General features: G+C 42.9%; 2 pseudogenes; one reads left to right on the top strand and one right to left on the bottom strand.

The window, feature by feature from the left end:
• The window catches only part of LOC106611104 (RNA helicase aquarius-like), a 59,926-nt pseudogene extending 37,753 nt beyond the window's left edge, over nucleotides 1–22,173 (top strand).
• LOC106611112 (voltage-dependent anion-selective channel protein 2-like) lies at nucleotides 18,800–19,619 on the bottom strand (annotated as a pseudogene).
• Nucleotides 22,174–25,407: the final 3,234 nt, after the last annotated feature.

Here is a 25,407-nt window from a genome sequence, read left to right as displayed (position 1 = left end):
AATAATTTTGCACGGACAATTTTTCGTTTTTTTATTTGTTAAAAAAGTTTGAAATATCCAATAAATTTCGTTCCACTTCATAATTGTGTCCCACTTGTTGTTGATTCTTCACAAAAAATTACAGTTTTATATCTTTATGTTTGAAGCCTGAAATGTGGCAAAAGGTCAAAAAGTTCAAGGGGGCCGAATACTTTCGCAAGGCACTGTGTATATATTTATATATATATATATATATATATATATATATATATATATATATAATATTCATATATATATATATATATATGTGTGTGTGTGTGTGTGTACGGTTGAAGTCAGAAGTTTACATACACCTTAGCCAAATACATTTAAACTCAGTTTTTCACAATTCCTGAAATTTAATCCTAGTAAAAATTCCCTGTCTTAGGTCAGTTAGGATCACCACTTTATTTTAAGAATGTGAAATGTCAGAATAATAGTAGAGAGAATGATTTATTTCAGCTTTTATTTCTTTCATCACATTCCCAGTGGGTCAGAAGTTTACATACACTCAATTAGTATTTGGTAGCACTGCCATTCAATTCTTTAACTTGGGTCAAACGTTTCGGGTAGCCTTCCACAAGCTTCCCACAATAAGTTGGGTGAATTTTGGCCCATTCCTCCTGACAGAGCTAGTGTAACTGAGTCAGGTTTGTAGGCCTCCTTGCTCGCGCATGCTTTTTCAGTTCTGCCCACAAATTTTCTATAGGATTGAGGTCAGGGCTTTGTGATGGCCACTCCAATACCTTGACTTTGTTGTCCTTAAGCCATTTTGCCACAACTTTGGAAGTATACTCAGGGTCATTGTCCATTTGGAAGACCCATTTGCGACCAAGCTTTAACTTCCTGACTGATGTCTTGAGATGTTGCTTCAATATATCCACATAATTTCTCTTCCTCATGATGCCATCTATTTTGTGAAGTGCACCAGTACCTCCTGCAGCAAAGCAACCCCACAACATGATGCTGCTACCCCCGTGCTTCACGGTTGGGATGGTGTTCTTGGGCTTGCAAGCCTCCCCCTTTTTCCTCCAAACATAACGATGGTCATTATGGCCAAACAGTTTCATCAGACCAGAGGACATTTCTCCAAAAAGTACAATTTTTGTCCCCATGTGCAGTTGCAAACCGTAGTCTGGCTTTTTTATGGCGGTTTTGGAGCAGTGGCTTCTTCCTTGCTGAGCGGCCTTTCAGGTTATGTCGATATAGGAATAATTTTACTGTGGAAATAGATACTTTTGATCCTGTTTCCTCCAGCATCTTCACAAGGTCCTTTGCTGTTGTTCTGGGATTGATTTGCACTTTTCGCACATAAGTACGTTCATCTCTAGGAGACAGAATGCGTCTCCTTCCTGAGCGGTATGACGGTTACGTGGTCCCATGGTGTTTATACTTGCGTACTATTTATACTTGCCAAAACTATAGTTTGTTAACAAGAAACTTGTGGAGTGGTTGAAAAACGAGTTTTAATGACTCCAACCTAAGTGTATGTAAACTTCCGATTTCAAGTGTGTGTGTGTGTGTGTGTGTGTGTGTGTGTGTGCGTGTGTACTGAACCAAAATATCAACACTTTTCATGTTGAATTTATACTAAAGGTAAAATACACTGCATTTCAAACAGTCAGTTATAATCTTATGATTTCAGGGCTTGTGAATTATACCTAAGCTAAATATGTCTTCCACAACCAAAATAGTTTAACCTGCTTTTTTTTGCAGTAATCACTGATCTGGATTTCACGTCTGTCTATGAAAATGCCCTTTTTGTTACAAATTTAACCATAACCATGCATAATGCACATGCACTAATAATGACTAACTTCTTGTAGCAGGCATTATAGAACATTAACACAGGTCTCAAACAATCTCTCAAGCACAAGTACTAGTGAGTAGCCAGCTACTCGAGTGGGCTCCCGCGTGGTGCAGCGGTCTAAGGCACTGCATCTCAGTGCTAGAGGCATCACTACAGACCCTGGTTCGATTCCAGGCTGCATCACAACTGGCTGTAATTAGGAGTCCCATAGGGCGGTGCACAATTGGCCCTGCGTCGTTAGGGTTTGGCCTGGGTAGGCTGTCATTGTAAATAAAAATGTGTTCTTAACTGACTTGCCTAGTTTAAATAAATAAAATATCTTAATATTTATGTTTAGCCAACTTGGATCTATTTGCTAGCTTGCAAGGTAGAACAGTTGATTTGTTATGAACACACCCGTCTGTCTGTCTCAAACTGTTTGAACAGCATGCTAGCCTGTCAACTTTGTTCAGATGTTTAAATCAAGTTCAATGCCTTATATAACTGTTTTATGCATTTGAAATATCGAGCTAAAACATAAATTCAAATTAGCTAAATATATCATCCAGTCCTACTTTTGTATGTGATGTAAATGTGTTTGTCTTTGAGTGAGAATGCATGTGTGCGGCATACCAAAAAGAGCCAGACCTGTAACATCCAGGGGGGCTGTCTGCTGCTGTCCTCTCTCTCCCCCCGCTGCAGGTGATGTCTCACTGGGAAGAGTACATGTCCAAGGTCAGGTCTAAGCAGGGTGGAGGCAGAGGCCGTGTCCACACACTTCCCCTTCCACAAGTACTTCTCCAACGCCCCTCAGCCTGTGTTCCACGGTTGCTCCTACGAAGAAGACATCTACTTTGCTGAGGGCTGCTACCAACACATCAAGAAGATATTTACCCAGCTGGAGGCAGGCCACACACACACACACACACACACACACACACACACACACACACATCACATGTTTACCTAGCTAAAGGGACATACACAACACACCATGAAGTTCCTTACTCTGTCAGAGATAAACATGTCACAAACAAACAAGCTCTTGAACAAACACACACATACCATATTCATCCCAGTCAGAGGTAATTATGTCACACACACACCATTATGTCACACACACACCATGTCAGCAGTTCGGATGTTCCTCATGGGTCATTAGCCATCTTTGTGTGTGTGTGTGTGTGTGTGTGTGTGTGTGTGTGGTGAAGTGGAGTTGAACACACGTGAGTTGTGGAACGTTGAACACACGTGATTCTCTTTCCACAACTGATGCCATGACAGATCTGCCCAGGCTCACATGTGATTGTTTCGATTCTGACCCTCTCTCCCACTCCTACTGGAGAAGTAGCCACTGTGACATCGCACTGAATCATATTTCAACAGTTTTTATTTTTGTGTTTCTGTTGTGATATTAGGAGTTTGTAATATGATGGGGATATAGTGAAATTCTTCCTTTTCATTCTTTTCCACCCTCTTTATTAATTCTCTCTTTCACTCACTCACTCACTCACTCACTCACTCACTCACTCACTCACTCACTCACTCACTCACTCATTCCCTCTGTTTGAGTGTGTTCTGTGAGACATTGGTTGGAATTACATGATGATTTGGTGACATGTCACCCCGTGCCCCCTCCTCCCCTGACCCCATTTGCCGTGACACAGGACCTGCTGTCTGTCTCCCCAGATGCGGATGGAAGGTTATAGGGCCTTTCACTCACCCTGCATTCCCTACACATACAGTGCACACACACACACACACCAGGGTTTCCATTAGGAAAATGTGGCGCCGGACATTTGACCCGCATCATTTTAATTTACCGGACATTTGAGAAATTTACCGGACCCATATGCATTGGGTAAGTAACCTGATCTGGGTGTCCACCCACCGAGCTCAGAATGACAGAAATCACATTTAGATTATGCTAATTCATATTCAAAGAACGTGCAAGTCGATGGTACAAGGATATACGGTCCTTCTTACCGAATTCTGATGCCCACTTTGAAGAAGTTAGAATAACTGTCCACATGTACTTTTCCTCAGCCAACATGACTAGTAATGAACAGCAAAATCACTAGTCTGTCAATCTACTATCCCCCATAGCAGAAAAGTTTACCTATTCTATTAGTCAGGAAGTTGAGAAAGAAATAGCCTATTCCAAACAAACTCTGGGGAAGTTGTGGTACGTAGATCCCAAATTCATACAAGTAGTAAGCCTAGTCCACATACATTTTTTTTTAAAAGCTATGAGTCTGATGCAACAGATCAGAACGGTTTGCTGAAAATGTTGATAAACTATTATTTCTTTACATTATAAGTACCGCAATGTGCACAAGGCAGTAGGCTATGCAGAACGTTCGTTCCATAATGCAATTGGCGGAAAAACACCGTTATCAAAAGCACACCGCACATGCGAGTGGTTTCATGTGACAAATAGGAAAATATCCATTGGAAATTTTGTAAGACCCGAGTGGCGCAGCGGTCTAAGGCACTGCATCACAGTGCTTGAGACCTCACTACAGACCCAGGCTGTGTCACAAACGGCCGTGACCGGTAGTCCCATAGGGCGGCTCACAATTGGCCCAGCCTCGTCCGGGTTAGGCGAGGGTTTGGCCGGGGGACTTCAAATAAAATGTTATTGGTCACATACACATATTTAGCATATGTTATTGCGGGAATAGCGAAATGCTTGTTGCAAAGTTGCTTAGGAGCTAGAAGCAGAGCTGCTGTATCTGTCGGCGACATCTTACATACTTGGCTCTTTGTGCTCTAGCGACTCCTTGTGGCAGGCAGTGTTTCCTCCAACACATTGGTGTGGCTGGCCTCCGGGTTAAGTGGGCGGGTGTTAAGGAGCGCGGTTTGGCAGGTCATGTTTTGGAAAACGCATGACTCGACCTTCGCCTTGATGGGTGCTGAGTTCTTAACTTGAAATATGAAATATCCTTGTTCATGTTATCATATCAGAACTGAGGGTATGGAAATCTACTGAGTGAGAAAGTTTACATTCTGTCAGAACATGTTATTGTTAGATATCAGCTATCCTATGGAGAGGAGAAGGGCCACAGTCTGGTTCAAGTCAATAGGACAGCCGTGAGTTGGGGAGGTGTGAGATAAAGTGAGAAAGAACAGGCATCACTGAAGTCCTGTCTAGAACAGAGATGTATTGGCTGTCCAGATGTGTAAGGAGGAGACTCAGCATTAGGAGGAAGGTATAAATATATGTGCTTGTGTAAATATGTCTTTGTCTTTGCAGCTTTTTGACACAGTGGGTGAATAAACTTGGTTTGAGCTTTTTGTAGTCGTCCGTTCGTTTTTTACTCTCTTTATTAAGAACCTGACAGCCTCTCCCAGGCCCGTTGGGGAGTTGTAGCGATGAGACAAGATCGTAATTGGATATGACGAAATTGGGGAGAAAAAAGGGGTCACTTTTTTTTGAAAGACGGGAAATCTAATATGCAACATCTAGCATGGGTTGCTAATATGACTAGGATTGTGCCTTTGGCTACTGGACAATGAAATATTTTTTATATAAAATAGTTGCCTCCTAGGCTGTGGTCTGATTTTGGCTAGGCTACTTTGAAGCAAGGTAAGACATGCTTCATAATATTTAGTAAACGTTCAGGTTTCAAACAATTAAGTAAATCAAGTCAAATGTTATTTGTCACATACACATGGTTAGCAGATGTTACTGCGAGTGTAGCGAAATACTTGTGCTTCTAGTTCCGACAGTGCAGTAATATCTAACAAGTAATCTAACGATTCCCCAACAACTACCTAATACACACAAATCTAAAGGGGTGAATGAGAATATGTACATGTAAGTATATGGATGAGCGATGGCCGAGCGGCAGGCATAGGCATGGTGCAATAGATGGTTTAAAATACAGTATATACATGTGACATGTGTAATGTAAGATATGTAAACATTATTAAAGTGGCATTATTTAGAGTGCATTGTTAAAAGTGACAATGTGATCCATTTATTAAAGTGGCCAGTGATTGGGTCTCAATGTAGGCAGCAGCCTCTCTGAGTTAGTGATTGCTGTTTAGCAGTCTGATGGCCTGTTTTTTAGTCTCTCGGTCCCAGCATTGATGCACCTGTACTGACCTTGCCTTCTGGAAGGTAACGGTGTGACAGGCAGTGGCTCGAGTGGTTGATGTCCTTGATGAACGTTTTGGCCTTCCTGTGACATCAGGTGCTGTAGGTGTCATGGAGGGCAGATAGTTTGTCGCCGGTGATGCGTTGTGCAGACACTTTACTGTGTTCCGTCAGCTCAGCCTCGCCCATTATGGTGCTGCAGAGATATGTCTGTCTCCCCCCGCTCAGAGATGTTAGACTCTCCCTCTAGAATCACAGGAGAAGGAAAGTGATCCGCCTCGGTGTCTGTTGCCTACAAGGAGTGTTTAAAGATAAAGGTTGTGTTTATGAGATGCCTTCTAAGCAGACGATGCCATCATACGCACGAGCCCACGCACACACACACACACACACACACACACACACACACACACACACACACACGGTCAGTTTCCCTGAATGAACTCAGCATGTACAGACATCTACCGCTTGGATTGCTCGACATCCATCCCTATGCCGTTTATCCTATTTTCTTTCCTCCATTCTTTCTCTCCTTTCAGTCTGATTGAATCTGCCCAGCGAGGGAAGAAATCCGGCTTCATTTCACCCTTCAACAGCTGAGGAACCACATGCATTGAAACTAGAGCTAATTAATATTGCATGTTTTGATTGGGTTTAATATTAATGTTCAAATAGTAAAGCATCTAATATGAATATTCTCTAGTGCACTCAAAGGCTCTGCTTTTCCTTTCAGGAAAACACCCCCAATCGTGCTTTTCCTATTCAGACCAGGCCTTGGAAGGGAATCTGTTGTGAAGTGCTTGGCTGCTCATTAAGCTTCTATTGAACACTAACCCATACCCTTTAAATTCTCACCCAGCCTGCCTCTGAGGCACCCACTCGGGCCTTATTGCTTATTATACTACTCTTCACTTTTACGTCCAAGGATGGTTGTCTTCCATCATGTATCATCTAATGACGAACGTTTGCTCACTGTGGTGCAGCCCTTAGAACCAGTTTTCACTATCTGTCCATGCTGACAATTTAACCTCTAAACCTAACACATGTGAGCCAGACCTCTGAGCAGTCGTCTTAGTAGTGTGTGTGTGTGTGTGTGTGTGGGTGGTCCCGTCCCCCAATCAGGAGTTCTGTGCCTTTGAGCTGTTGATGAACGGACTGGACCGCTCCAAGTACCTGCTGGTGTAGGAGGTGGGGCCTCTAAAATGTTATTTAAAATGCAGATACGCCCCCTGCCACCCCCACTAACTCCCTTTTTGATCCAGAAAGAATCCTGTACATAAAGATCAGACACGCAGTACTCGAGTCAGAGGCAACTCGACACTTACACTTCTTTTCTTCTGTTTTCAGTATGACAACATCCTGATGGAGGACGCAGCTTAGATCCTGGAGATTGAGTCCTTCATCCCTCTCCTGCTACAGGTAAATTACTACAGCCAGACCTGAAAACCCACCAGAGCTAAACCCCTTTATTCAGGTCTAAAGCCCATCTTCAGGTCTATCCCTGAAAAGAGAATTCCCTGTCACTCAGGATTAATAGGTCCATCCAGTCTTTATAGAGCCCCACAGTGGAGGTGTCGTAATAGCCATAAAACCTTACGGTCAAAGGGAAATGGTTCCATTCAGTTTTCCCATGGGGGATATTAGAAACACTTAAAATAAGGGCTGTGTTTTTTGTAGGCTTACTCTGGCGTGACGTTTTGATAACCTTGTAAATCTCTCTCGGACAAGGGGACGTTTACCAATATACAGTGCATTCGCAAAGTATTCAGACCCTTTGACTTTTTCCACATTTTGTTCCAGCCTTATTCTAAAATGGATGGAATTGTTTTTTTCCCCTCATCAATCGACACACAATACCCCATATTGACAAAGCAAAAACAGTTTTTTAGAAATGTTTGAAAATGTATAAAAAATAAGAAACTGAAATATTACATTTACATAAGTATTCAGACCCTTTACTCAGTACTTTGTTGAAGCACCTTTGGCAACGATTACAGCCTAGAGTCTTCCTGGGTATGACGCTACAAGCTTGGCAACCTTGTATCTGGGGTGTTTCTCCCATTCGTCTCTGCAGTACCTCTCATTCTCTGTCCGTTCTCTGTTGGATGGGGAGCGTCGCTGCACAGCTTTTTTCAGGTCTCTCCAGAGATGTTAGATTGGCTTCAAGTCCGGATCTGGCTTGGCCACTCAAGGACATTCAGAGACTTGTCCTGAAGCCACTCCTGCGTTGTCTTGGCTGTGTGCTTAGGGTCATTGTCCTGTTGGAAGGTGCTCCTTTGACCTAGTCTGAGCGCTCTGGAGCAAGTTTTCATCAAGGATCTCTCCGTTCAGCTTTCCCTTGATCCTGACTAGTCTCCCAGTCGCTGCCGCTGAAAAACATCCCCACAGCATGATGCTGCCACCACCATGCTTCACCGTAGGGATGGTGCCAGGTTTCTTCCAGATGTGACGCTTGGCATTCAGGCCAAATAGTTAAATATTGGTTTCATCAAACCAGAGAATCTTGTTTCTCATGGTGTGGGAGTCCTTTAGGTGCCTTTTGGCAAACTCCAAGCGGGCTGTCGTGCATTTTACTGAGCAGTGGCTTACGTCTGGCCACTACCATAAAGGCCTGATTGGTGGAGTGCTGCGGAGATGGATGTCCTTCTGGAAGGTTCTCCCATCTCCACAGAGGAACTCTGGAGCTCCGTCAGAGTGACCATCGGGTTCTTGGTCGTCTCCCTGACCAAAGCCCTCGTCCCCTGATTTCTCAGATTGGCCGGGCAGCCAGCTCTAGGAAGAGTCTTGGTGGTTCCAAACTTCCTCCATTTAAGAATGATGGAAGCCACTGTGTTCTTGGGGACCTTCAATGCTGAAGACAGTTTTTGGTACTCTTCCCCTGGTCTGTTCCTCAACACAATCCTGTCTCGGAGCTCTATGGACAATTTCTCTGACCTCATGGCTTGGTTTTTGCTCTGACATGCACTGTCAACTGTGGGACCTTATATAGACAAGTGTGTGCCTTTCCAATTCATGTCCAATCAATGGAATTTACCACAGGTGGACTCCAATCAAGTTGTAGAAACATCTCAAGGATGATCAATAGAAACAGAATGCACCTGAGCTCAATTGCGAGTGTCATAGCAAGGGGTCTGAATACTTATAAGGTATTTCTGTTTGTTATTTTTAATACATTTGTCATTATGGGGTATTGTGTGTAGACTGATGAGGAACATTTTTATTTAATCCATTTTAGAACAAGGCTGGAACGGAACAAAATGTGGATAAAGGGAAGGGGTCTGAATACTTTCGAATGCACTGTATTCTGCTCTATTTATGCTCAGATTCGTAAATGCTAATTGGCATCAAAAGTAGACATGAAAAACTACAAATCCCTTCAAACTCCTGCACATCAGCTCTAGCTGATACCTTTGCTAACAGGTATTGTGTCCATTTTAAACTTGCACAAGACAGTTCACAGAATTGTCCATGTTTCCGGCACCGACAGAGATAGCCGCCTCGCTTCGTGTTCTCAGGAAACTATGCAGTATTTAGTTTTGTAATGTATTATTTCTTACATTGTTACACCAGGAAATCTTACGTTTTATTACATACAGCTGGGAGGAACTACTGGATATAAGAGCAACGTCAACTTACCAACATTACGACCAGGAATACGAATTTCCCAAAGCAGATCCTCTGTTTGGTCCACCACCCAGGACAATGGAACGGAACCCAGTTGGCGACCCAAAACAACGGCGCCGCAGGAGGGGCAGAAGAAGCGGTCTTCTGGTCAGGCTCCGTAGATGGGCACATCGCCAACATCCAGTCTCTTGACAACAAGTTGGATGAAATTCGAGCAAAGGTTGCCTTCCAGAGAGACATCAGAGATTGTGACGTTCTTTGTTTCACGGGAACATGGCTCACTCGAGACATTCTATCGGAGTCGGTACAGCCAGCTGGTTTCTTCACGCATCGCGCCAACAGAAACAAACATCTCTCTGGTAAGAAGAAGGGCGGGGGGTATGCCTTATGATTAACGAGACGTGGTGTGATCATAACAGCATACAGGAACTCAAGTCCTTTTGCTCACCTGATCTAGAATCCCTTACAATCAGATGTCGACCGCATTATCTACCAAGAGAATTATCTTCGATTATAATCACAGCCGTATATATCCCCTCCAAGCAGACACATTGATGGCCCTGAATGAACTTCATTGGACTCTATGTAAACTGGAAACCACATATCCTGAGGCTGCATTCATTGTAGCTGGGGATTTTAACAAGGCAAATCTGAAAAAAAAGCTACCTAAATTTTAACAACATATCGAATGTGCTACCCGGGCGGAAAAAATCCTGGACCATTGTTACTCTAACTTCCGCGACGCATACAAAGCCCTGCCCGGCCCGGCCCTCCTTTCGGGAAAATCTGACCACGAATCTATTTTGTTGCTACCAGCCTATAGACAAACTAAAACAGGAAACGCCCGGGGCTCAGGTCTGTTCAACACTGGTCCGACCAATCAGATTCCACGCTTCAAGATTGCTTCGATCACGTGAACTGGGATATGTTCCACATAGCGTCGGACAATAACATTGATGAATACGCTGATTCGGTGAGCGAGTTAATTAGCAAGTGCATCGGTGATGTTGTACCCACAGCAACTATTAAAACCTTCCCCAACCAGAAACCGTGGATTGATGGCAGCGTTCGTGCAAAACTGAAAGCGCGAACCACTGCTTTTAATCAGGGCAAGGTGACCGGAAACATGACCGAATACAAACAGTGTAGCTATTCCCTCCGCAAGGCAATCAAACAAGCTAGGCGTATAGAGACAAAGTATAGAGACAAAGTAGAGTCGCAATTCAACGGCTCAGACATGAGAGGTATGTGGCAGGGTCTAAAGTCAATCACGGACTACAAAAAGAAAACCAGCCCCATCGCGGACCACGATGTCCTGCTCCCAGACAAACTAAACAACTTCTTTGCTCGCTTTGAGGACAATACAGTGCCAATGACACAGTCCGCTACCAAAACCTGCGGGCTCTCCTTCACCGCAGCAAATGTGAGTAAAGCATTTAAACGTGTTAACCCTCGCAAGGCTGCCAGCCCAGACGGCATCCCTAGCCGCATCCTCAGAGCATGCGCAGACCAGCTGGCTGGTGTGTTTACGGACACATTCAATCAATCTTTATCACAGTCTTCTGTTCCCACATGCTTCAAGAGGGCCACCATTGTTTCAGTTCCAAAGAAAGCTAAGGCAACTGAGCAAAATGACTATCGCCTGTAGCACTCACTTCTGTCATCACAAAGTCCTTTTAGAGAATAGTCAAGGACCATATCACCTCCACCCTACCTGACACCCTAGACCCACTCCAATTGGCTTGCCGCCCCAATAGGTCCACAGACAACGCAATCACACTGCACACTGCCCTGACCCATCTGGGAAAGAGGAATACCTATGTAAGAATGCTGTTCATCGACTACAGCTCATCATTTAACCTGTTTGGGATAGGGGGCAGTATTTTCAAGGCAGGATAAAAACGTACCCGATTTAACCTGCTTACTACTCCTGCCCAGAAACTAGAATATGCATATAATTAGTAGATTTGGATAGAAAACACTCTAAAGTTTCTAAAACTGTTTGAATGGTGTATGTGAGTATAAAATAACTCATATGGCAGGCAAAAACCTGACAAGATTCCATACAGGAAGTGCCCTGTCTGACAATTTGTTCTCCTTCTGTGGCATCTCTATCAAAATACAGCATCTCTGCTGTAATGTGACAAATTCTAAGGCTTCCATTGGCTCTCAAAAGGCGCCAGAAAGTGGAATGACGTCTCTGCAGTCTCTGGGCAAAGTACAGCAGCAGAGTTTGTAAGTGGTCAGCCTGGGGACAATGAGACTCAGATGCGCATTCACGAGACTTCTCAATTTTTTTCTTTCAGCCTTTGAATGAATACAACGTTGCCCGGTTGGAATATTATTGCTATTTTATGAGAAAAATAGCATAAAAATTGATTTTAAACAGCGTTTGACATGCTTCGAAGTACGGTAATGGAATATTTTGAATTTTTTTGTCACGAAATACGCTCCCGCGTCACCCTTCGGATAGTGACCTCAACGCACGAAAAAATTGGAGCTATTTCAATATAACTATGGATTATTTTGAACCAAAACAACATTTGTTGTTGAAGTAGAAGTCCTGGGACTGCATTCTGACGAAGAACAGCAAAGGTAATCCAATTTTTCTTATAGTAATTCTGAGTTTAGTGAGCACCAAACTTGGTGGGTGTCAAATTAGCTCGCCTGTGACGGCCGAGCTATCTACACAGAGTATTGCAAAATGTGCTTTCGCCGAAAAGCTATTTTAAAATCTGACACCGCAATTGCATAAAGGAGTTCTGTATCTATAATTCTTAAAATAATTGTTATCTTTTTTTGTCAACGTTTATCGTGAGTAATTTAGTAAATTCACCGGAAGTTTTCGGTGGGTATGCTAGTTCTGAACATCACATGCTAATGTAAAAAGCTGTTTTTTGATATAAATATGAACTTGATTGAACAAAACATGCATGTATTGTATAACATAATGTCCTAGGAGTGTCATCTGATGAAGATCATCAAAGGTTAGTGCTGCATTTAGCTGTGGTTTTGGTTTTTGTGACATATATGCTTGCTTTGAAAATGGCTGTGTGATCATTTTTGGCAGGGCACTCTCCTGACATAATCTAATGTTTTTCTTTCGCTGTAAAGCCTTTTTGAAATTGGACAATGTGGTTAGATTTACAAGAGTCTTGTCTTTAAAATGGTGTAAAATAGTCAAATGTTTGAGAAATTGAAGTTATTTTTGCATTTTTGAGGTATTTGTATTTCGCGCCACGCTCTACCATTGGATATTGGTGTCCCTAACACCATAGTACCCTCCAAACTCGTCATTAAGCTCGAGACCCGGGTCTCGACCCCTCCCTGTGCAACTGCGTCCTGGACTTCCTGACGGGCCACCCCCAGGTGGTGAGGGTAGGAAACAACATCTCCACCCCGCTGATCCTCAACACTGGGGCCCCACAAGGGTGTGTTCTCAGCCCTCTCCTGTACTCCCTGTTCACCCATGACTGCGTGGCCATGCACGCCTCCAACTCAATCATCAAGTTTGTAGACGACACTACAGTGATAGGCTTGATTACCAACAATAACGAGATGGCCGACAGGGAGGAGGTGAGGGCCTTTGGAGTGTGGTGTCAGGAAAATAACCTCACACTCAACGTCAACAAAAGAAAGGAGATGATCGTGGACTTCAGGAAACAGCAGATGGAGCACCCCCCTATCCACATCGATGGGACAGTGGTGGAGAAGGTGGAAAGATTTAAGTTCCTCGGCGTACACATCACGGACAAACTGAAATGGTCCACCCACACAGACAGCGTGGTGAAGAAGACACAACAGCGCCTCTTCAACCTCAGGAGGCTGAAGTAATTCGGCTTGTCACCAAAAACACTCCCAAACTTTTACAGATGCACAATCGAGATGCATCCTGTCGGGCTGTATCACCGCCTGGTACGGCAACTGCTCCGCTCACAGTGGGCAAACTACCTGCTCTCCAGGACACCTACACCACCCAATGTCACAGGAAGGCCAAAAAGATCATCAAGGACACAACCACCCGAGCCACTGCCTGTTCACCCCGCTATCATCCAGAAGGCGAGGTCAGTACAGGTGCATCAAAGCTGGGACCGAGAGACTGAAAAACAGCTTCTATCTCAAGGCCATCAGACTGTTAAAACCTCTTACATCTAGACGTTCCGCTAGCGGAACACCTGCTCCAATAGCCAATGATGGGCATGGCGCGAATTACAAATTCCTCAAAAATACAAAAACTTCAATTTTTCAAACATTTGACTATTTTACACCATTTTTAAAGACAAGACTCTCCTTTATCTAACCACACTGTCCGATTTCAAAAAGGCTTTACAACGAAAGCAAAACATTAGATTATGTCAGCAGAGTACCCAGCCAGAAATAATCAGACACCCATTTTTCAAGCTAGCATATAATGTCACATAAATCCAAACCACAGCTAAATGCAGCACTAACCTTTGATGATCTTCATCAGATGACACCCCTAGGACATTATGTTATACAATACATGCATGTTTTGTTCAATCAAGTTCATATTTATATCAAAAACCAGCTTTTTACATTAGCATGTGACGTTCAGAACTAGCATAATTTACTAAATTACTCACGATAAACGTTCACAAAAAAAAATAACAATTATTTTAAACATTATAGATACAGAACTCCTCTATGCACTCGCTATGTCCGATTTTAAAATAGCTTTTCGGTGAAAGCACATTTTGCAATATTCTCAGTAGATAGCCCGGCATCACAGGGCTAGCTATTTAGACACCCAGCAAGTTTAGCACTCACCAAAGTCAGATTTACTATAAGAAAAATGTTATTACCTTTGCTGTTCTTCGTCAGAATGCACTCCCAGGACTTCTACTTCAATAACAAATGTTGGTTTGGTCCCAAATAATCCATAGTTATATCCAAATAGCGGCGTTTTGTTCGATGCGTTCAAGACACTATCCGAATGGTAAAGAAGGGTGACGAGCACGACGCATTTCGTGACAAAAAATTCTAAATATTCCATTACCGTACTTGCAAGCATGTCAACCGCTGTTTAAAATCAATTTTTATGCAATTTTTCTCGTAAAAAGCGATAATATTCCGACCGGGAATCTGCGTTTAGGTAAAAAGACGAAAGAAAATAAAGCATGGGGTCGACTCGTGCACGCGCCTAAGCCCATTGTCCTCTGATCGGCCACTTACCAAAGGCGATAATGTGTTTCAGCCAGGGGCTGCCTCGATATCATTCAGCTTTTTCCCGGGTTCTGAGAGCCTATGGGAGCCGTAGGAAGTGACACGTTACAGCAAAGATCCTCAGTCTTCAATAAAAAGAGCCAAGATGAACAAGAACTTGTCAGACAGGTCACTTCCTGTATGGAATATTCTCAGGTTTTTGCCTGCCATATGAGTTCTGTTATACTCACAGACACCATTCAAACAGTTTTAGAAACTTTAGGGTGTTTTCTATCCAAAGCCAATAATTATATGCATATTCTAGTTTCTGGGCAGGAGTAATTATCAGATTAAATCGGGTACGTTTTTTATCCGGCCGTGAAAATACTGCCCCCTAGCCATAACAGGTTAAACAGCCATCACTAACATTGAGTGGCTGCTGCCAACATACTGACTCAATTTCTAGCCACTTTAGTAATTAAAAATTGCATGTAATAAATGTATCGCTAGTCACTTTAAACAATGCCACTTTATATAATGTTTACATACCCTACACTACTCATCTCATATGTATATACTGTACTCTATACCATCTACTGCATCTTGCCTATGCCGTTCGGCCATCGCTCATCCATATGTTTTTATGTACATATTCTTATTCATTCCTTTACACTTGTGTGTATAAGGTAGTTGTTGTGAAATTGTTAGATTACTTGTTAGATATTAATGCATGGTCGGAACTAGAAGCACAAGCATTTCGCTACATTCGCATTAACATCTGCTAGCCATGTGTATGTGACAAATACAATTTTATTTGATTAAAGAATTTTTGCCTATTTATAGAAACTACTACTAAAGGACATTATTACATTTAGCTAACATTAGATAGTTAATCCAGAGATTCTTACCTTTGCCTCGCTTCGGCAGTCTTGTCCAGATCATCATGGCATTTGTAGTTATTTTTGATAGCCACATTAGCAGCTATTTAGCATTTCATTTTTGGGGGGTTAATACAGGCAAATATATTGATCAGTCACCTTTTCCTAGAGATTTACACGGTTATCAAAACATCAGGCCAGGGTAAGCCTGCACAAAACACAGCCCTTATTTTATGTGTTTCTAAAATCCCGTATGGGAAAAATTAATGGGGGAAAAAAGATTGGCACCATTTCCCTGTTTGACATCTATGTTTTTTGGCTATTATGACTCATACTGGGGTACTCTATGGGACTGTCAATGCTGGGGCCTAATATCCTCAGATAACACAAGGGTCTGTTTAGAGGAGACCATTAAGCCACATCAACCTGGCCAATGACCTCTTAGTCTCCTCTCGCTCTAACCAATGCTAACATCCAGCCCATGATGCCTTCTGTTGTAGTATCCGCAACGCGTGGTAACGAGAATCCACCTCCCACCCATCCCCCCACCTCTCGTTTTCCTTCCATTGCATCCCTATCGGTGATTGAATCAGGCTTGACTTACAAGCCTTGGTAATATCAGGTTTGTCTGGGGCAAGCCCTCATTAAACTCTCCCTCCTAATCAGCAGCAGCTGAGCTAACTCATCAGTCTCTATCCTACTCTCCTACATTCAGTGTACCAGGCAGATATATAGAGCACAATATTTTTTACATTTTATTTTGTGTAAAAACAGTACCAGTCAAAAGTTTTTGGACACACCTACTGATTCAAGGGTTTTTTCTTTATTTGTACTATTTTCTACATTGTATAATAATAGTGAAGACATCACAACTATGAAATAACACACATGGAATCATGTAGTCACCAAAAAAGTGTGAAACAAGTCAAAATATATTTTATATTTGATTCTTCAAAGTAGCCACCCTTTGCCTTGATGACAGCTTTGCACGCTCATAGTTCACTATTATTCTACAATGTTGCAAATAGTAAAAATAAAGAAATACCTTGGAATGAGTAGGTGTGTCTAAACTGCTGACTGGTACTGTATATATTTTACTTGTTTAAGGACTTTATTGTAAAGGTAGACATACACAAGTGGACTTGGTTTCTGATCATTGTCTCAGTCATATAATTTATACACATAATAGGTCATCTTTTCCTTTCTAATCACACCCAGAAAATACCATTTGGCATTGTCGTGCATTTTATATTACCATGTTCAACCAGGAAGCAGGTTGGGTAGTCAAGATAGTACGGGTCTGCCAATGACTGTCAGGATATGTTAATTGTTCAATAAGCATAATTAACATATCCTCAAGAATATTAGCCAAATATACTGAATAATGACTAGGCAGGGGTGCAGCCATTGGTGGTACTGGGAGGGCATAGCCCCACCCACTGGGGAGCCAGACCCAGCCAATCAGAATGAGTTTTTCCCCACAAAAGGGCTTTATTACAGACAGAAATACTCCTCAGTTTCATCAACTGTCTGGGTAGCTAGTCTCAGAAAATCCCGCAGGTGAAGAAGCCAGATGTGGAGGTTCTGGGCTGGCGTGGTTACACCTGTTCTGTGGTTGTGAGGCCGGTTGGACGTACTCTCAAATTCTCTTGAAGGCGGCTTATGGTAGAGAATTTTTTATTTTTTTATCTGGCATTAGCTCAGGTAGAAATTCCTGCAGTCAGCATGCTAATTGCACGTTCCCTCAAAATTTGAGATATCTGTGGCATTGTGTTGTGTGACAAAACTGCACATTTTAGTGGCCTTTTATTGTCCCCAGCACAAGGTGCACCTGTGTAATGACCGTGATGTTTAATCAGCTTCTTGAGATGCCACACTTGATAGATGGATGGATTATCTTGGCAAAGGAGAAATCAATTTCTGGGATCTTTTATTTCAGCTCATGAAACATGGGACCAACACTTTATATGTTGTGTTGAAATTGTTGTTCAGTATATATATATATATATGTCATCAACCAATAGAATAGATTGAGGTTTGAAGGTCTCTCTGATAAGCATTCTGAGTAGGAGCCGCCCTGACAACATGCAGTGCATTGCTAACCGAATGCTACTGTATATCCAAAGCAATCAGGCAAAGGTGGGATATAAATAATACATGTAAAAAGCTATAATATAATTTGCTAGTAAGTGTGCAAAACAGCATCAGTTCGGGTTTGTCACATAATAGAATGATAACATATATATATATATATCATTAAATTGATGGATATACACCACATGACCAAAAGTATGTGGACCTGCTTGGTCGAACATCTCATTCCAAAATCATGACCATTAATATGGAGTTGGTCCCCCATTTGCTGCTATAACAGCCTCCAATCTTCTGGGAAGGCTTTCCACTAGATGATGGAACATTGCTGCGGGAACTTGCTTCCATTCAGCCACAAGCATTAGTGAAGTAGGGCGAGTAGGCTTGGCTCGCAGTCGCCATTTAAATTCATCCCAAAGGTGTTCAATGGGGTTGAGGTCAGGGCTCTGTGCAGGCCAGTCAAGTTCTTCCACACCGGTCTCGACAAACTATTTCTGTATGGGCCTCGCTTTGTCCACGGGGACATTGTCAGTGCCACGTTCAAAGTCACTGTGCTCTTCACTAAGGCTATTCTACTGCCAATGTTTGTTTATGGAGCTTGCATGGGGGTGTGCTCGATTTTGTACACCTGTCAGCAATGGGTGTGGCTGAAATAGCTGAATCCACACATTTTAAGGGTTGTCCACATACATACTTGTGTGTATATATATAGTGTGTCTTCATGTAACCCTCTTCATATTGTCCAATCCAATGAGCCAAACCACTAAAGCAGATGTAAAAGATGCAGAAGGAATGCTCTATTTGAGGAGGATGTTTTTCACTAGTGGTACAACACAGTATAGGGCTACATGACTGAATAAATAGCAGACCTAGTAGTACTTGGCTACTGTAGAACACACAGGATGACTGACTACAAACCAACTGAAAGGAAATGACAGTGGCTAATGGTTTGGGGATCCATCTAACTGACAGAACTGAGGGCTATGTTATGTATGTTGTTGCTTTAGATTAGATTCATCCCTTTCCTTTGAGACATCCCTTAAGGGTTGTTTGGCTGGAAATACATCTGGCCAAATTCTTCTATTCCGTCAAATATTAAATATGACGACTTCACTAAACAGGTTAGCTAGATACTTATGCCTCTAGCTCCAGGCCCAGTCCCAGTTTGTGGCCACCGGTGTTGATGCTCTTGCCATCGACCAGTGCAGACAGGGTGAGTTTCATACCTGGCCGCAGTGTCTGGGTGTAGCTAACTCCTACCAACCTGGCATTGGTAACTTTAGCGGATATGAGGCACTGGAGTCCAGCTGGTACTTGGCAGCGATGCCAAAGCAGATGCTGCCTGCTGTCCAGACAAGGTTCACAGCTGTCTCCAGCTTGTCATTCACCTTCTGGTAGATGGACTCTCCAAACTCTGTGCCATCGTTAACATTGGTGTGTAGCTGTAAGTCTCATGTCTTGTAGCTGACAGCAAAGTTGCTCTGGGTCATTTTGGACTTGGCTGTGTCGAAGGTCATCTGGTAGCCAGCCAGCCATCCCTCGTACCTGGCCACCGCTGCCCCATGCATGGCCGGGCCGGCAAAGTCAGTCTACATCCACTCCCAGGTTGACGTATTCACACTTATAGGCAGTCTTCACCTTCCCACTCTTCTTACCAGAATTTGGTGAGAATTGGGTGTTGAACGTAAGTTACGGTCCTTTGGTTGCCTGATCTTCAGTGGTGATCTCAGTCCCCAGAGTGTGGTCTGTGGTCCACTTCTCTTTAAACGTCAGACCGTATTCACCCCATTTGTCTCCAGGTTGCCATTGACTTTTCTAGTGTCAGTGTTGGACGAGCCAGAGGTTTTGAATTCTACTCCATTTGAAGACTTGGTCTTGACATCAAGTTTCACCTATCCAAAAGCATATACTTTGTTGAAGATATCCTTTGCAGATATGATGGAGGGACAGACATACTTCTGGAAGTTTTGCAGGAATATTATAACTTTGCTTCAGTTGCTTGGAGCTTTGCATTGGTGCAGATAGTTGTTTCCAGGCTGTATCTGACACCACGACACAGTCCTGTGGTCCAGCTGGAGGGCGATGAAGGAGCGCAGAGTTCGCCACTCAGTTAACAGGCAGAGAGGGGTAAGAATGGAGAGAACGAAAGCAGGTGAAGAACCGATGTGTGAAGAGGTGCCGTGGCGGTGAGGGGTGTTTGCAAGGCAGACCGAATGAATGTTTTCTCTGCTTGTGAAAAGAGAAAGAAAGTAGGGATAAGGAAACATGGAGAGAAGGCGTACAGCTATTCTCCAGGGGTCTGTGCTTTTGTGAGGCAGCAGACAAATGCAAAGAACGTCAGCACCCAACACATGTTCACCTCCAACACACACTAATGCTGCAATATGTCTCCCCATGACCACCAGTCTATGAGCTGTCCTAGTGGAAGGCCTGTACGCTGTGGAAGGGGGCGCTAAACCAAAGCAACACTGACACAGATATTAACTAGCTAATCACCACCGTACAATCAGATCTAACCATACTAAAGAAAGACATGTCCATATTTAAAGATGCACTATGCATAAATCACTCTGCCATTTCCTGGATGCTAAAATTCTAATAATTTGCCTAATTTCAGTTTGTGACAAAACAAGCAAGTGTAGTGTTGAGAATCATTGTACCATCTAAATCGCTGTGAAATATATTTTCCATAACCAAAAGTATTGTATTTTCAGCTGTTTGAAGCTGGTGTACAAAACTGAAAGTAAGACGCAAAAACAAACCACAGGAAGCATAGCAATAGGGCACATAGAACAGATCTACTGCTTGGTCGGGTCGCCCAAAAGTTTACATATTGCTGCTCTAAGCAAACTTTTCTTTTACAATCAAACTTTTTTTTTTTTTATTGGTAATGCATGGGCAGTCATTTTCCCTCAAACACTCTATGGACTCTGTGGAGGAGAACTGAACTGACCTTGAACCTTGACACTGACCTACAGTATTTTTCCTCTCCAGAACCCAGAGGACGGTTACAGCAGGTTGGAAGCGTTGGATCATGATAGGAGACCACCAGCAGCTGCCCCCCGTCATTAAGAACATGGCCTTCCAGAAGTACTTCAACATGGAGCACCCGCTTCGTACACCTGGGTACCCACCGTTGACCTGGATGACCAGGGACGTGCCCGTGCCAGGTGGGTTAGGCGCACTGGGGACATAACAGTGAATATGGTTAAAACAGAAATGCTCAGTACATATTGCATTGCATTGCTTGCTGTTTGGGGTTTTAGGCTGGGTTTCTTTTTAAGCACCTTGTGACATTTGCTGATGTAAAAAGGGATTTATAAATAAAAACATTTGATTTGATATTTTTTTATTATCTATAATCAAACAAACATGGCTGAACATATACAAAATAATTTTGAAATGTGAAAATACTTTATCATGCTGTTTTTGATCATCCAACATTAGTGCAAAAAATATCAACACAATATTTGGTTAGTGTGTATGACGTCTTTTAATCCTTTTAAAACATAAGATGAGACGAAAATAACTAGTCTGTTAGCCAATTAAAAAACCCTGGCTATGTCCATGATCCAATAGTTGCTAAGTACCAGTTGATACACGTGAATACGGTCATGTCTCCCATGCTAATTGTCTAGTCAGTTGAGTAGTTGAGTGGATAGTCACTTGAGTTTATATTACCTCTGGTGCCCTCTATGTATACTAACTAACATGGACGCTAAGCTAAAGTGGTGAATAGTGGATCTCTTTAATGCTAATACTATGTTGGCTCTCCCTAACCATAGGAATGAATAGTGAATCTTTCTCTTATGCTAATGCTAACATGGTTCTCCATCTCTCCTCCAGTCTGTGTAATCTATATAATTGGCGCTATAAGCAGCTAGGGAACCTGCCCCACGTACAGCTGCTGCCCCAGTTCCAGGCCCCTAACCCTGGCCTGACCTTCGACTTCCAGCTCCTCAACGTGGAGGACTTCAATGGAGTGGGAGATTCAGAGCCCAACCCTTAATAACACACATATACACAGAAACACACACATATAAACAGGAACATACACAGGAACACACGCACAGTACCAGGTTAATAACACACATATACACAGAAACACACACATATAAACAGGAACATACACAGGAACACACGCACAGTACCAACAGGGTTGGGTAGGTTGCTTTCTAAATGTAATTCGTTACAGTTACTAGTTACCTGTCCAAAATTGTAATCAGTAACTTTTGGATTATTCATACTCAGTAATGTAATCTGATTACTTTCAGTTACTTTTAGATTACTTTGCCCTTAACGGGCGTTAGAAGAAGACAAAAATGTATGTTACCAATTGACAGACATCTTTTGCAGGATAAGTCAATGTTAAAGTTTACATAGCTGGCCATATATGGATGTTCAATTTTACTTCATGGGTTTGTTATGTAGGCTTCTTCTAAACCAACACTTTCTACTACATTTAATAATACAATTAAATTATATCTATATCTCCTATCACTATAAGATTCCATATGTGTTATTTCATAGTTTTGATGTCTTCACTATTATTCTACAATGTAGAAAATAGTAAAAATAAATAAAAACCCTCCAATGAGTAGGTGAGTCCAAACTTTTGACTGGTACTGTACACAGCAACACATGCACACGTACACAGCAACACACGCACATGTACACAGCAACACATGCATACATACACAGGAACACACACACAATCATTCCACATACACACTCACTCTGCAGAGTAGCAAAGGATATTGTTCAATGATTCATTCATTTAAACCATAATGGATCCGGGACAAGTCCAGTTGATATATTAATTTCCTAGCGCAACGCTAACACTGGAGCCACTCAGGACAGGCTAGTGATTTGTCCTTTGGACAAGCAGCCAGATTGTCTTTCCTTATAGAGCGGCTCGCTCAGGAGTGTCCTGAAGTTGCTCATTGTTGGTTAAATAAGGACCATGTCTCTCGGTCTGGACATGTTAAATGAGGAGCATGTATCTCTCGTTCTGGACATGTTAAATGAGGAGCTTATAGAGTAGCTTGCGAAAGAATTCACCCCCCTTGGCATTTTTCTAATTTTGTTGCCTTACAACCTGGAATTAAAATATATTTTTTGGGGGGGTTGTATCATTTGATTTACACAACATGCCTACCACTTTGAAGATGCAACATATTTTTTATTGTGAAACAAACAAGAAATAAGACAAAAAAACGGAACTTGAGCATGCATAACTATTCACCCCCCACAAAGTCAATACTTTGTAGAGCCACCATTTGCAGCAATTACAGCTGTAAGTCTCTTGGGGTATGTCTCTATAAGCTTGGCACATCGAGCCACTGGGAGTTTTGTCCATTCTACAAGGCAAAACTGCTCCAGCTCCTTCAAGTTGGATGGGTTCTGCTGGTGTACAGCAATCTTTAAGTCATATCACAGATTCTCAATTGGATTGAGGTCTGGGCTTTGACTAGGCTATTCCAAGACATTTAAATGTTTCCCCTTAAACCATGGGGGGTTTAAGGGGAACATCCCACCATCATCAAAAAGGAGCATGTTCAAAGTTTTGGATATTTTTTTATAACCCAACCCTCATCTGTACTTCTCCACAACTTTGTCCCTGACCAGTTTGGAGAGCTCCTTTGTCTTCATGGTGCTGCTTGCTTGGTGGTACCGCTTGCTTAGTGGTGCTGCAGACTCTGGGGCCTTTCAGAACAGGTGTATACATACTGAGATCATGTGACACTAAGATTGCAGACAGGTAGTGTCACGTCCTGACCAGTAAAGGGCTTATTTGTTATTATAGTTTGGTCAGGACGTGGCAGGGGGTATTTGTTTAGAGTGTTTTGGGGTTTGTTGGGCTATGTGTTTAGGTAGAGGGGTGTTTGTTTAGAGTGTTCCGGGGTTTTTGGTTATGTTCTATGTTAGTATATTTCTATATTCTGGTCTAGTCTTTTTAGTTCTATGTTTAGGGTTATTGGATGGACCTTCAATTGGAGGCAGCTGTTCCTCGTTGCCTCTGATTGAAGGTCCTATATAGAGGGGTGTTTTTGTAATGGGTTTTGTGGGAAGTTGTTTTTGCACTGCTGTGTTAGCATGCAATACTGTTCGTTCGTTCGTTCGTTCGTTCGTTCTGACCCATTACGGGTGCAGGCAATGAGGCAGTGATCGCTGAGATCTTGGTTGAAAACAGCAGAGGTGTATTTAGAGGGCACGTTTGTTAGGATGATATCTATGAGGGTGCCAGTGTTTGCGGCTTTGGGGTTGTACCTGCTGGGTTCATTAATAATTTGTGTGAGATTGAAGGCATCAAGCTTGGATTGTAGGATGGCTGGGGTGTTAAGCATGTCCCAGTTTAGGTCACCTAGTAGCACGAGCTCTGAAGATAGATGGGGGGCAATCAGTTCACATATGGTTTCCAGAGCACAGCTAGGGGCCGAGGGGGGTCTATAGCAGGCGGCAACGGTGAGAGACTTGTTTTTAGAGAGGTGGATTTTTAAAAGTAGAAGTTCAAATTGTTTGGGTACAGACCTGGATAGCAGGACAGAACTCTGCAGGCTATCTCTGCAGAAGATTGCAACACCGCCCCCTTTGGTCGTTCTATCTTGTCTGAAAACGTTGTTGTTAGGGATGAAGATTTCAGAGTTTTTGGTGGACTTCCTAAGCCAAGATTCAGACACAGCTAGGACATCCAGGTTGGCAGAGTGTGCTAAAGCAGTGAATAAAGCAAATTTAGGGAGGAGGCTTCTAATGTTAACATGCATGAAACCAAGGCTATTACGGTTACAGAAGTCATCAAAAGAGAGCGCCTGGGGAGTAGGAGTGGAGCCAGGCACTGCAGGGCCTGGATTCACCTCTACATCCCCAGAGGAGCAGAGAAGAATGAGTATGAGGGTACGGCTAAAAGCTATAAGAATTGGTCGTCTGTGACGTCCAGAATAGAGAGAAAAAGGAGCAGGTTTCTGGGGGCGATAAAATAGCTTCAAGGTATAATGTACAGACAAAGGTATGGTGGGATGTGAATACAGAGGAGGTAAACCTAGGCATTTAGTGATGATGAGAGAGATATTGTCTCTAGAAACATCATTGAAACCAGAAGATGTCAAAGCATGTGTGGGTGGAGGAACTGAGAGGTTGAATAAGGTATAATGAGCAGGGCTAGAGGCTCTACAGTGAAATAAGCCAATAAACACTAACCAGAACAGCAATGGACAAGGCATATTGACATTAAGGAGAGGCATGCTTAGCCGAGTGATCAAAGGGTCCAGTGAGATTCAGACAGCTAGCCGGGCCATAGGTAGCAAGCTGGTGGAAGATGGGAGGTCTGTTTATAGCCACCTCGTGCGTTTCCGTCTGTGGATTAGTGGGGTTCCGTGTGGAAGGGGGGACCAGTCCAAGTTGGCAAAAATAGTTAGTTATAGTGGCCCAAGAAAAGTGTCCGATAGACCTATTCAGATCACAGCCGATAAGACAGCTAACGATTAGCGGGCCGCAGAATGGGCGATCAGGTTACGTCGCGACGGAGGGGCCAGTTGGATAACTCCCTCGGGCAGATAACGTCGGTGGTCCAGTCATGAAGGCCCGATGGGGCTCCGCATCGGCAGTAAAACGGGTCCGGATAGGTGATTGTAGCCCAGGAGACACTTCAGCTGGCTAGCTCAGGAATAGCCCAGGAGTGGCTGACGGAACTCTTCAGCTGGCTAGCCCCGAATAATGTGTGTTAATTCCGGGACCGACGTTGC

Source organism: Salmo salar, chromosome ssa09 (genome assembly GCF_905237065.1).
Source record: "Salmo salar chromosome ssa09, Ssal_v3.1, whole genome shotgun sequence".
NCBI classification, from domain to species: Eukaryota; Metazoa; Chordata; class Actinopteri; order Salmoniformes; family Salmonidae; genus Salmo; species Salmo salar.
Note: the sequence above shows the minus strand (reverse complement) of the source record. Positions and strands in the feature narration are given on the sequence as shown.